Here is a 14,296-nt window from a genome sequence, read left to right on the forward strand (position 1 = left end):
AAAAATAGCCAGGTGTTGTGGAGGGCGCCTCCCTCCCAGCTACTCAGGAGGCTGAGGCAAGAAAATTGCTTGAGCCCAAGAGTTTGAGGTTGCTGTGAGCTATGACACCACAGCAGTTAACCAAGAGTGACAAAGTGAGGCTCTGTCTCAAAACAAACAAACAAACAAAAAAATCGACTTGGAAAGAAACACTTCCCAAGTAACTTGAGTGCATCTCAGAACACAAGCCGAGAATATCTATAAAACAGCAAAATATTCAGCACCAACAACGTAAATTTTTTTTTTTTTTTTTTAGAGACAGAGTCTCACTTTATCACCCTCTGTAGAGTGCTGTGGCATCACTGCTCACAGCAACCTCCAACTCCTGGGCTTAGGGAATTCTCTTGCCTCAACCTCCCAAGTAGCTGTGGGAGGTTGAGGCAAGAGCCCCACCACAACACCTGGCTATTTTTTGTTGTTTATTATTTTATTTGAACCCGGCCCTGGCCAAACCACCTCACCACCTTCGGTATATGGGGCTGGCACCATACCCACTGAGCCACAGGCACCGCCCAACACAAATTACCTTTTACATGCTTAAATTGCATTACATTTAACCATGCAAAATAGAGACATGGAAAATATTAAACTGACTTAAATAGAACTTCTAGAGATTCAAAATACAATATCTGGGATTTTCTTTTAAAGGATTCACTACTGAGATTAAAAGCAGATTAGAAACTACAGAAGAGGCCAGCTCAGTGGCTCATGTCTATAATTCTAGCACTCTGGGAGGCTAAGGTAGGAGGATCACTTGAGCTCAGGAGTTTGAGACCAGCTTGAGCAAAGCAAGACTCTGTCTCTACTGAAAATAGAAAAATTAGCCATATACTCTGGCTGGTGCCTGTAGTCCCAGCTACTTGGGAGGTTGAAAGTTGAGGACTGCTTGAGCCCAGGAGTTTGAGGTTACTTGAGCTAGGCTAAGGCCCTGGCACTCTAGCCAGGGTAACAGAGTGAGACTCTGCTCTGTCTCAAAAAAAAAAAAAAAAAAAACTACAGAAGAAAATATTGGTAAACTCAGAAATACAGCAACAGATCTATCCAAAATTAAACAGAGAAAAAAAAACTTTAAAAAATGAACAACATATGAGTGAACTTGTAGGACAAGTTCAAGCAGCTAAATATACACATAATTGGAGACCACAAAGTGGTGAGGAAGAAGAGAGAAAAAATAATAATTGGAACTTTCTAAATTTAATAAAAACTCTAAACATACAAGCCTAAGAAGCTCAAAAAACAACAAACATGATTAAAGCTATACCAAAACACAGCATAGTCAATTTAAACCAATCAAAACAGAAAATCTTAAAATTGGACCAGGAAAAAGACCACATTCTTTGTAGAGGAACAAGAACGGCTCAGCGCCCATAGCACAGTGGATACACTGAGGGTGGCAGGTTTGAACCTGGCCTAGGCCAGCTAAACAACTGTAACAAAAAATAGCCGGGCATTTTGGCAGACGCCTGTAGTCCCAGCTACTTGGGAGGCTGAGGCAAAAGAATCACTTAAGCCCAAGAGTTGTTTGAGGTTGCTGAGAGCTATGATGCCATAGCACTCTACCTAGGGTGACAGCTTGAGGCTCTGTCTCAAAATAATAATAATAATAATCGATGTAGTATTCTATAACCAGCACAAATATATTTATTAAGTTAACATAAAAACTCTATTAGTATCTAAAAGGTGAATTCCAACAGACCTGCACTACAAGAAATGTTAAACTATTTCTCCAGGCAGAAGGAAAAGAATACCAAGTAAAAGTCTGGATCTACAAAAAGGAGTGAAGAGCATCATGAATTGTAAATTTGTGGGTAAATATAAGGGAATTTTTTCTTTCTCTTCAATTCTCTAAAACAGAACAGAATACCATATTGTTTGGACTTTAACATGTGTATAAGTAAAATGCATTACAAAAGTAGCAAACCTTGGGAGTGGCAAGAGAAAAGAATATAGTATAATATTACAGGCAATCCCTGGGTTACACATGAGATAGTTTCTGTAGGTTTGCTCTTAACTTGTATGTAAGTTGGAACAGGTACATTTATCTATTACCTGTAATAACCTCCATTCAGAAGTGCAAGCTGTACATAAAACAGATTTGTAACTCAGGGACTGCCTGTGATAACTTTTTTTTTCTGTTTTTTGAGACAGAATCTACTTTGCCACCCTTCGTAGAGTGCCATGGCATTGTAGCTCACAGCAACCTCAAACTCTTCGGGTCAAGCAATTTTCTTGCCTAAGCCTCCCAAGTAGCTGGAACTACAAGCACCTGCCACAACAACCAGCTGTTTTTAGAGACAGAGTCTCACTTTTGCTCAGTCTGATCTCGAACTCCTGAGCTCAGGCAATCCATCCACCTCAGCCTCCTAGAATACTAGGATTACAGGTATGAGCCACTGTACCCAGCCTGTGATAACTTTAAAAATACACATATACAAATATATACATACAATAAACCTGTAAAACTACTCAAAAGTCAAAACAAAGAATTATAGCTAATAAGCCAATAAGGAAGGTAAAATTGGACAATAAAAACTATTGAATTAGTTCAAAAGAAGGCAGATGAAGAAGAAAAGGGAACAAAAAGGAGATAAATAGAAGACAAATAGCAAGATGGTAGATTTAAACTCAATCACATCAATAATCACATTCAATGTAACTGGTCTAAACATACTAACTAAAAGGCAGAGATTGTCAGATCAGATAAAAAACCAAGACCAACTATATGCTACCCATAAGACTCACACTTTAAATATAAAAATACAACCTCAATGCTAGTACTATTATCAGAAAAAAAGTCAAAATAAAGAATACCAGGATTAATAAATTGTGGTATATATATGCCATGGAATACTGTGCCACATTAAGAAAAGATGGAGACTTTACCTCTTTTATGTTTATATGGATGGAGCTGGAACATTTTCTTCTTAGTAAAGTATCTCAAGAATGAAGAGAAGTATCCAATGTACTCAGTACTTTTATGAAACCAATTTATAATTACTCACACTTTTTTGAGAAAGATAGATCACAACTGGCGGCACCTGTGGCTCAAGGAGTAGGGCGCCGGTTCCATATGCCAGAGGTGGTGGGTTCAAACCCAGCCCCGGCCAAAAACCAAAAAAAAAAAACCCTTCAAGATAGATCACAACTATAGCCCAGGATGAAGGAGAGAAGTGGAGGGGCTTGGAGGGGATGGAGGAGTTTTTATAGAGGGAGGGTAAACAGTGGGACCATACCTATAGAGCATATTGCAAGGGTACAAGTCAAATCTATCAAGTATAGAACATGTCTTAACATAATAATTAAGTAAATGAAGTGAAAGCTATATTAATTAGTTTGATGTATCCATTCCAAATTGTATTAAAAAAATCAACACATTGTACCCCACAAATGCATAAATGCATTCATGATCTATGTGTATGTGACTTAATAAAAGGAAAACAATTTTTTAAAGAATACCAAAAGGAATAAAAAAGGGTAATTTAAAAGTAATAAAGGGGTCTATTTAATACCAAGACATGACCATTCTAAACATTTATGACCCTAGTAATGGAACTTTAAAATACATAAAGCAAAAATAAAACTAAAAGGAGAAATAAACAAATCCATACTCCATCTTCAAGATTTCAAGATTTTGAGTATTTACCCTAGTGGAAAAAAAGTCATTTTATCAAAATGTACATGTACTCAAATGTTCATTGCAACACAATTCACAATTGTGAAAATGTTCAACCAAACCCAAGTGCCTGTCAATACATAAATATATTAATAAAATGTAGTATATGTATGCCATGGAGTATGACTCAGCAATTACACTCATTAGATGGGTTTTTTCCCCATCTCCTTTTCCTCCCTTCTAAAATTTTTATGGTTTCATGACTTACATTTAATTCTTTTATCTACCTTGAATTAGTTTTTCAGAGTCATGAGAGGTACAGATTGTTTCATTCTTCTTCAAGTAGCTATTCAAATCTCCCAACACCATTTATTCAATAGGGCTTCTTTTCTACAGTGTACAGGATGTCCTAAAAGTCTCCCCTAAAGTCATCATATATAGGTAAAATGAGAAATTACAGTTTAATGTACCTTTATTTACAAAATATTCATTTTACAAAGAGGTGACTGACGAAGTATTTTGTAAATATTTTGTAATGAGTATTTTGCTAATAAAGGTACATTTAGCTACAATTTCCCATTTCTCTATGTATGGTGACATTAGGGGTGACTTCTGGGACACCCTATATATTATTTGCTTTGTCAAAGATCAGTTGGCTGTGTATGATTTTATATCTGGGTTGTCTATTCTGTTCCATTTGTCTGTATCTTTATATTTGTGCCATTACCATATTATTTGGTTACTTATAGCCTTGTAGTATAGTTTGAAGTCCAGTAATGTGACGCCTCCAGTTTTGTTCTTTTTTCTTAAGATCACTGTGGTTATTTGAGCTCTTTTATGGTTTCAAACAAAGCACAGAATTATTTGTTCCAGATCTGTGAAATATGACTTTGGTATTTTGATGGGGATTGCATTGAATCTATAAATCACTTTGGAGTATGGACGTTTAAACAATGCTGATTCTACCAATCCATGAGCATATGATTATGTTTTTCCATTTGTTTGTGTCATCTGTGATTTCCTTCCTCATGTTTTGTACTTCTCTTTGTAGAGATCTTTCACCCCCTTGGTTAAATGTAATACATTCCGAGGTCTTTTATTTTGTGCGTGTGGTTATGATGAATGGTATTAGGTCTTTGATGTAATATTCTGCTTGACTTTATACTGGAGTATAGAAATGCTACTGATTTGTGTACATTGATTTTGTAACCTGAGACTTTGCTGAATTTATCGATTATAGATGTCTCTTGGTGAAGTCCTTGGGATTTTCTAGATATAAGATCATATCATCAGTAAAAAGCAATAATTTGACCTGCTCATTCCTGATTTGGATACCCTTTATTTCTTTTGCTTGATTGTTCTGGATAAGACTTCTAGCACTATACTGAATTGAAATGGTGGAATTGGGCACCCTTGCCTTGTTCCAGTTCTTAGGAGGATCCTTTCCACACTTGCCCATCCAGTGATATTGACTGTAGGTTAATTGTATATGGCTTATAAGGTATGTTCCTTTTAAGAGTAGTCTATTGAGGATTTCATTAAACAGTTCTGGATTTTGTTACATAGTTTTTCTAAATCCATTGAGATGATCATATGGTCATTGTTCAAGGAATCTTTTGATTTCCATCTTAATTTCATTATTGGCCCAAAAATTGTTCAACATCAGGTTGTTGAATTTTTATGAATTTGTGTAGAATTGGGTGTTTTTCTTGGAATTGATTTCTGGTTTTATTTCACTGTGATCTGAGAAAATACAAGATATGATTTCAATTTTTTTTAATTTGTTGAGCCATGTTTTATGGCATAAAATACGGGTCAATCTTAGTGAATGTTCCATGTACTGTTGAGAAGAATGCATCTTCAGTAGTTTGGGGGTAATATGTTCTCAAAATGTCTGTTAGGTCCATTTGTTCTAGAGTACCATTTAAGTCTAATGTTTATTTTCTCCTGTGATAATCTGTTCAGTGAGATGTTTAAAGTCCCCAGTAATTACAATGCTGCTGCTGTTTATCTCTTTGCTTAGATCTAGTAGAATTTGCTTTATGAATATGGGTGCTCCTGCGTGAGGCACATAAATATTTAGGGTTATGTCTTCATGAATTGTTCCATTTACCACTATATAGTGACCTCTTTTTTTCTTTACCATTGTAGACTTAAAGTCACACTTGCTTTCTTTTGATTTGTTTGCAAATAATTTTTTTTCCATCCCTTCACCTTGAGTCTGTATGAATCTTTGAGGGTTAGATGGGGAGAGAGACAACAGATACTTGGGTTCTATTTTTCCATCCATTCACCTAGCCTGTATCTCTTGAAGGGGCCATTCAGACCATTCATGCTGACTGATAAAACTGACATGTGAAATGCTATTCTGGTTCATCATATTGAGTATACCTTATTGGGTTTGAACCTGCCACCTCCAGCATATGGGACTGGCACCCTACTCCTTGAGCCACAGGCGCCGCCCTTTCCACTAAAACTTAGTTTGGATGGATACAAAATTCTATTGGGCAGTTCTGTGGGACTCCAATCTTTTCTGGCTTGTAAGGTCTCAGTAGAGAATTCCACAGTTGGCCTTTTGGGTTTTCCTTTCTAAGTCACTTGATGTTTTCACCTCATGGCTCACAGGAGTTTCTCTGTGTTGACTTTGGCCAATGATTGTATGTCCTTGCTATTGCCTGTTTGCAATAAATCTCCCACGGGTTCACTGAGCTTCATTCTGGATGGCTAAATCTCTAGCAAGACCAAGGAAGTTTTCCTAAAGTATTCCCTCAAATAGGTTTTCCAGCCCTTGTGCATTTTCTTCTTCATCCTCATAGATGCCTGAGTTTTATAATTGGCCTCTTTACATAATCCCATGCTTCTTGTAGGCTTTGTTCATTCCTTTTAATTCTTTGTTCTTTTTAACTCAGTGAATTAATTCTAACGAGTTGCCTTTAAGCTCTGAAATTATTTCTTTGTTTAGTCCAATTTATCCTTTCTTTCTTTTTTTTTCTGTTTTTGGTGAGGGCTGGGTTTGAATCTGCCATATCTGGCATATGGGGCCAGTGCCCTACTCCTTTGAGCCACAGGCACTGCCCAAGCTTTCCACTGTGGTATTTTCTTCAATGAATTTTCATTTCTAGAATTTCTATTTGGCTTTTTTTTCTTTGAGACAAGAGTTCCACTATGTCACCTGCAGTAGCGTGTCATGGTGTCACAGCTCACAGCAACCTCAAACTCTTGGGCTTAAGCGATTCTCTTGCCTCAGCCTCCAAAGTAGCTGGGACTACAGGCGCCCACCACAATTCCCTATTTTGTTGTTGTTGTTGTTGTTGTTGTTGTCATTGTTGTTTAGCAGGCCAAGGCCGGGTTTGAACCCACCAGCTCCAGTGTATATGGCCAGCGCCCTAACTGCTGAGCTATGGGTGACGAGCCTTTTTTTAATGTCTAATTCTTTAGTAAATGTTTTATTCTCTCTCTAAATTGTTTTCCTGGTTTCTTTTAGTTGGTTTTCCATTTTCTCTTGTATTTCATTGAGCTTCCTTAGAATCCATATTTGGAATGCTTATTTGTCATTTCAGTATTTTCATTTTGTTAAGATCCATTGGTAAGAGAGCTGGGGTACTGTTTTGGTGTGTCTTTTTGTTCTGATTTTTCGTAGTTCCAGAGTTCTTGGGCTGATTCCTTCTCATCTGGTGCAGTTGTCCCTTCTTACTTTTGGTTCCCTCCCATAGTCCAGGTTTTCAATTTACTTTTTAACACTGAGTCTAACTCTTATCACCCAGGCCAGAGTGTAGTGGTATTATCATAATTCACTGTGACCTCAAAACTCCTAGACTCAGTAATTCTTCTGCTTCCACCTCCTGAGTAGCTAGGACTACAGATGTGCACCATTACACCCAACTAATTGTTCTATTTTTTGTAGAGGTAAGGTCTCACCCTTACTCAGGATGGTCTCAAATTCCTGACCTCAGCCTCCCATAGTGCTAGAATTGTAAGCATTGAGCCTCCATGCCTGGCCTTGGATTTTTTTTAGAGGGGACTTCCCTCCCCACCCCTACTGATTAGGGTGTGTCTGTAGCATATGTTGGGTAATAACCTTTGGCTTTGCTTGTGGGTGCTTTGATGGTGATCTAGATTCTGGATAGATGCTTTGGCTACAGATATCCTTAGTGTGGTGTTTTTCTCAGGTGCTAGTTTTCCATAGGGTGTAGTGGGGGTGAGCTATGTATTCCCTGTCCTTTTTTGATAAGGGAATGGAGATCTTTAGAATCCTTTCTCATTCCCCAGCCCTGTAGTTTTCCTAAAAGCACAAATTACATTGGGATGCCCAGTTTAATCTGAGACAGTAGGTGAAGCTTGTGGGTAAGAATCAACTACACTTTGTATAATTGAGTCAGTAAATGTAAAGTGCCGTACAAATTTACCTCCTTATCAGTATGTGGTGTTTGCTGAACAAATCAGCTGCAGTCTTGTTTTGGAGATTGTGATGACTCTAGCACCTCAGAAGCACTCAAAAGCCCCAGGTTGTGGGCAGGGCACTGAAACTTCCAGGCGAATTCTTATTTTCCACCACAGCAGAGGTGGGTAGGGGAGTGAGGCTGGGTTGAATGAGCCTACCCTCAGTCTCCACAAAAGCCAGGCAGTTTGCTATGTCAGTAGGGGTGACTGGTCTACTCCTAGGCTGCTGGGGAAAGTCACCAGGTAGGAGCTGAAGTGGTCCCGCCAAGCCAGGAAGTCTGTTTGTGGGACTCAGGCCATCTGAGATTCATAATCTGGCAGTATCAGGTTTCACTCTTCTCCACACTCTCCTGCTTTACAGTATCCCTCTGGCATTTGCCATTAGGATGAACCCTAAAACAGCTGACCTCAACGAAGGCACTGTGGGCTAGGATCTTCCCTGTCTAGGATCCTGCCATGGACTGGAAGTGCAGCTTTCCTGTGAGGGGAGAGCTACTCCAGGAGTGCTTTGGGGTTGAGCCTTACACTGCTCTCTTCTGTTCTGCCCACATGGTCTCCCTCAGTTCTTTAGTTTACAAATCTCCCTTTTGTCCTCTAGCACCACTATCTGACTTGTGGGCCAGCCCCAGGCTCATCAAAGATGAATCCCTGACCATACCAAGAAGCATGGTGGTCCCAAGTTGCCTATGGGGTGCTCAAGCAGGTTTGATGCTCTACCCTGCTCTGGTGGACAAGCTTGGTGAGCAGCACCAAGGAGGGCCAGTGAGCAGGAAACTCAGTCTGAACACCCCTTAATCTGCTGAAGCTCTTTAAGGGGAAAGGTTTGGGTCCTACTCTTTGTGGAAGCCTTGGTGTGGTGTACAAACCAACAGAGGGCAAACAGCCACTCTGGGAGAGCCTCGGCTGAATCATCTCTCTCTTGACAGACAAGGGCAAGGGAGCAGTAGCAAAGGAAAAAGTATCTGAATGAAGGACAACTAGCACTCAGGTGCTTTTTGTCTCTCTCCAGAAGACAACACAACCTGTATGTCCAGGCTCTGGGGTCAAACAGATCCCCCAGGACCCACTGGCTGCTGTGTTTCTTGCATTCTGGGCCAGAGTTGGAAAATGTATGGGAAAGTGAGATGAAAACTGAGGTTCTGAAACTGCCTAGAAAAGACAAAAGCACACAGTGGGTGGAGAAGCAATTTGGTGCCTGCTATCTCAGCTGGGGTCTGTGGTGATGGGGAAGCAACTCCAAGAGGGCTGACAGGCTGGTGCTTTGTCAAGAAGCTCCTAGTTCACTGGTGGCAAGTTTTCAGGCTCTTGAGGATAGAAAGGCTAACAGCTCAGTAGCCTGCTGACTGCCAGAGATACAAGGGAGGGAGAAACAAATGCCCCAAACTACCCTTTCTTCCAAGCTACAAGGCTCTCAGGGGTTGTATCTTCTTTTCTTCTTTCACTCCACAACTTCTTCCTGTGGAATTTCTGGCACGTTCTGATACTTTTCTCTCAGAATTATACCCGACCTATGTGTGTGTGTTCGTTTGAACTTTTCTTCTAAAACTTCTTTTTGAGACAATCTTGGCAAATGATGTCTCTGGTCAATCATCTTATCTACCTTGTTTTCCTTTTGGACAGTGTCTTGCTGTATCACCTGGGCTTAGAGTGTAGTGGGATCATCATAGTTCACTGCAACCTCAAATCCCTGGCTCAAGCAATCCTCCTGCCTCAGCCTCCTGAGTAGCTGGGACTACAGCCACAAACCACCATGGTTCTATAATTTTCTTGCTTTTTGTAGAGACAGTTGTCATTCCAAGAATTCCACAACATCCTTCCTCACCAGAAGTAGATTCCATTTCAAGAAACCACTTTCTTTGGTCATCCACAAGGAACTCCTCATCCAACCAAGTTGGAACGAGATAGCAGCAGGTCAGCCACATCTTTAGATTCTAATTCTGTTATCTTGCTATTACTACCACATCCGTAGTTACTTCCTCCACTTAGACCCATCAAAGCTGTCCATGAGTGTTGGAATCAGCTTATTCCATGTTCCTGTTAATGTTGATATTTTAAGCTCATCCCATGAATCAATAATGTTGTTAATGGCATCTAGAATAGTGAGATATTTTCAGATGCCCAGATCCATCAGAAGAATCACTACCAATGGCAGCTATAGCTTTATGAAATGACTAACAAGACCTGAAAGGCGAAATTACTCCTGATCCATAGGCAGTAGAATGAATGCTGTGTTAGTAAACATACTTTTTTTTTTTTTTTTTTTTTTTGAGAAAGAGTCTATGTCACCCACGGTAGAGTGCAGTAGCATCACAGCTCAGAGCAACTTCCAACTCTTCGGCTTAAGCTATTCTCTTGCCTCAGCCTTGCACGTAGCTGGGACTACAGGCACAGAGCCCATTCAGCATAAATCTTAAGGGCCCAAGGATTATCAAAATGGTTAAGTGACCACCAGCTTTAAGTTCAAGTCATCAGCTGCATTAGCCCCTCAAGAGCATCAGCCTATCCTTTGAAGCTTAAAACTAAAACCAGGCATTGACTTCTACCTACGAAAGACTGTAAGTCCAATGTAAGACTGTTTCATCTACATTGTTTAATGCAGCCACCTTCATCAACATTAGCTCTATCTTCTGGATGACTTGCTGCAGTTTCACCATCATTGTTATTTCACCTTGTACATTTATGTAATGAACATGGCTCCTTTCTTTAAAACCCATGAACCAACTTCTGCTAGCTTGCAACTTTTCTTATGCAGTTTCCTCACCTCCCATCATTGACAGAACTGAAGTGAGTTAGGAATTTGTTCTGAATTGGGCTTTGGCTTCAAGAATATTATGCCTGGTTTGATGTTCTATCAAGACACTGAAACTTTCTCCCTATTAGCACCGCTGTTTTGCTTTCTTAGTATTTATGTGTTCATTACAGTAGTATTTTAAACTTCATCCAATTTTTCTTTTAAATTCATAATTTAATATATAAAATCTTTAAATTTGGAAGTAATTTTGAACCCCAGAAGAGCCTATTACCATTTTCCAGTTATAAAATGTGGCACAAGAGACCAGCTTTCTGCCTATCTTGGCTTTTGACATCCCTTCCTCACAAACTTAATCATGTCTAGCTTTTGATTTAAAGTGAGAAATACGGATTCTTCCTTGCATTTGAAGACCTAGAGCCATTCATTATAGGGTTATTAAGTAGCCTAATTCCAATACTGTGGTACCTCAGGGAACAGAGAGGCCTGAAGACAGGGAAAGAGATAGAGGAATGGCCAGTTGGTAGAGCAGTCAGAACTCACTGGTTAAGTTCACTGTCATATGGACGCAATCCTTGGCATCCAAAACAATTATGAGAGTAACAGCAAATCACTGATCGTAGATCACAGTAAGAGATTTAAAAATGAAAAAGTTAAAATATTAGAAGAATTAGCAAAATATGGCACAAAAAACCGAAGTGAGCATATGCTGATGGAAAAAAATGGCACCAACAGACTTGCGTGACACAGGGTTGCCATAAACCTTCAATTCATGAAAAATGCAGTGTCTGTGAAATGCAGTAGAGTATGCCTATAATGTGGCAATGTGGAACTAGAAATATGGTAAAAAAAAATAAATAATGAACAACAGAGGGAACTTTTTCTTGGAACAGGATGAGTTTAGGGTGCTAGTAGATATTCAGCTTTAAAATAACTAATATTCATTCCATTTCTTATACCAGATAGTTGGAAATTTAAGACTGGAGCTCAGAAGAGAGGGAAATACAGTATAAAGGCCATGCTTATATAACTGATTCCATTTGTCATCTCTGATTATCATATTGTGACTATTACTACATTAAATAGAGTAGCATACTTTTTAAGACTTAACTACACTTGAGCAAATCTTAGGATGTTTCTCCAAAGGTAAGAAAATGAGAATTTAAATCCTAAATGTTCTGTCATTTCATTCAAGTAATTATAACTCACTAATCCTTCAAAGGTAATGTACATAAGAGAGATTTTGAACGTAAGTCAGCAAAGTGGCTTCTAATTCAACCTGGCATTCCTCTAAGAAGTCCTGTGAGAAGGTCACATACAGAAAAGTCCAATCCCACTACTGGCAAGGGGTACACTTTAAAGGACTCTCCCACACCCACAATTGCAGTTTAACACATTTGAAACCAAAATGGCTCATGGTTTTTAACCACAGAAAGCAGCTAAAAGAACTGGCCTACACAGAGAAATCAATATACACAGCCTCACCATCTCTTGGCTGATAAAGCCATCAGGTCACACAGGATTCTAAATTTACATATCTGACAAGTAATTTTTTTAGAGGCACTTTTGACTAACAGGGTTCTTCACTTAAACGACCACCCTGAGCACACAGCTCATCCACCAAATGATGAGCTACACTTTTGATAAATGGGAGATAACATTCTACTTTCTATTAAAAGACAAATTCACGATCTTCCTTGTTCAAATACACTATTACAGTTAAGAAGCCAATTCTGTGGGGGAAAGGGAGATTCAGAGAGAAGCTATCACTTACTCAAACACTACATAATGTTTAATATGAAAAGCCTGGCTCGGCACCTGTGGCTCAAGTGGCTAAGGCACCAGCCACATACACCTGAGATGGCGGGTTCGAATCCAGCCCAGGCCCACCGAACAACGACAGCTGCAACCAAAAAATGGCCGGACGTTGTGGCAGGCGTCTGTAGTCCCACCTACTTGGGAGGTGGAGGCAGGAGAATTGCTGGAGCCCAGGAGTTGGAGGTTGCTGTGAGCCGTGATGCCACGGCTGCTTACCCAGGGCAACAGCTTGAGGCTCTGTCTCAAAAAAAAAAAAAAAGGGAAAAGAAAAAGAAAAGCCTTAACTAGAATTATTGCCACACAACATGAATATTCCCCAATATACAAAACCCTTGATTTTGGCAATAATTTTGAACTCTGGAAGAGCCTATATTACCATCTTCCATTTACAAGTACTGCACATAAATATCCCAGAAATAGGTGAAATTACTACTCAACAGTGACAAAATTTTAAGATTTACATTTTATTAAAAATATAGCAACATAATAGCAGCATTTGATAAATCTTTACTAGTACCATTTAAAAGTAGTCCTACTCACAAATATACACCACCTATGCAGCATGTTTATGTTTACATTTTAAACTCTTCCCTTGATAATCCATAGCACTGCTCTATTAAACTATTCAAGATCAAGGAAGTAATTATGTAACCTTTAATTGATCTATAAAGCTACATAGTATGCTCAAGTTTAATCTTTAAACAGGAATTCTTTAGATTACTCCCCAAGATCAAGCTCTTCTAATTCTTTCAGTATGATTTTTATGAATTTGAATATATATGTAATATTTATATCTCTAAGAAATTATCTGTCTAGCAAATAAAAACTAATCAATAGATGAAACGACTAATCCATTCCAATCCTGTAAAAATAAAATGAAGAGGTACAATTTGTGAGGTTTCCCCAAAGTTGGCAATTTTCAAAATTAAAATGTTAGCTAGATATCAATTTAAAAATCAAGCAACGGACAACAAACCTACTTTTAAAAACATTTTAAAAAGTTGTATTACATATAAACTAATAATTGTAATAAATCAGTTGCTAGAAACTGTAACAGTATCAGAATGGAATGGAAAGAAAGCTAGTTATTAGATAATAAATCCAACCAGACTATGACCAAAAATTATAAACAGTTTTAGCTTTTATTTTTAAAATAACGTATCACTCTTTAGGCAAAAACCACCTAAAAAAAACAAACATATTCACAAACCCAAGTTTAAGCAGGGAAATCAATTTTATTTCTAAAAGATCCTTTTATTACACTTACTAGACTCCTGCTTCCAGAAATATAATTTTAGCCCTTTAAAGAGCACTAGCTTTTGAAATTTGAAAATAAACAGTTAAATTTCAAGTGAGTATTACATTAGTAAATAAATAGGAGAAAATATTAAGTATATATGTAATGAAAATAAAAAATATTTAAACACGTAAGGAATATATATATGGTCACTGCACATTTAGTTTGTAGGAATGGCTCTACTTCATAACCTACCCAGATACAATCATATACTATCTTTTAATGACAATATTAAAAATTACTCACCAGAAATGTTAAGCTATTCAGTGCATCCCTCCAAAAGGACTCATTTTAAATACTAATCCAACAACTAAAGAAAGATGATTAAATCAAAGCATAT

Source organism: Nycticebus coucang, chromosome 1, assembly GCF_027406575.1.
Source record: "Nycticebus coucang isolate mNycCou1 chromosome 1, mNycCou1.pri, whole genome shotgun sequence".
NCBI lineage: Eukaryota > Metazoa > Chordata > Mammalia > Primates > Lorisidae > Nycticebus > Nycticebus coucang.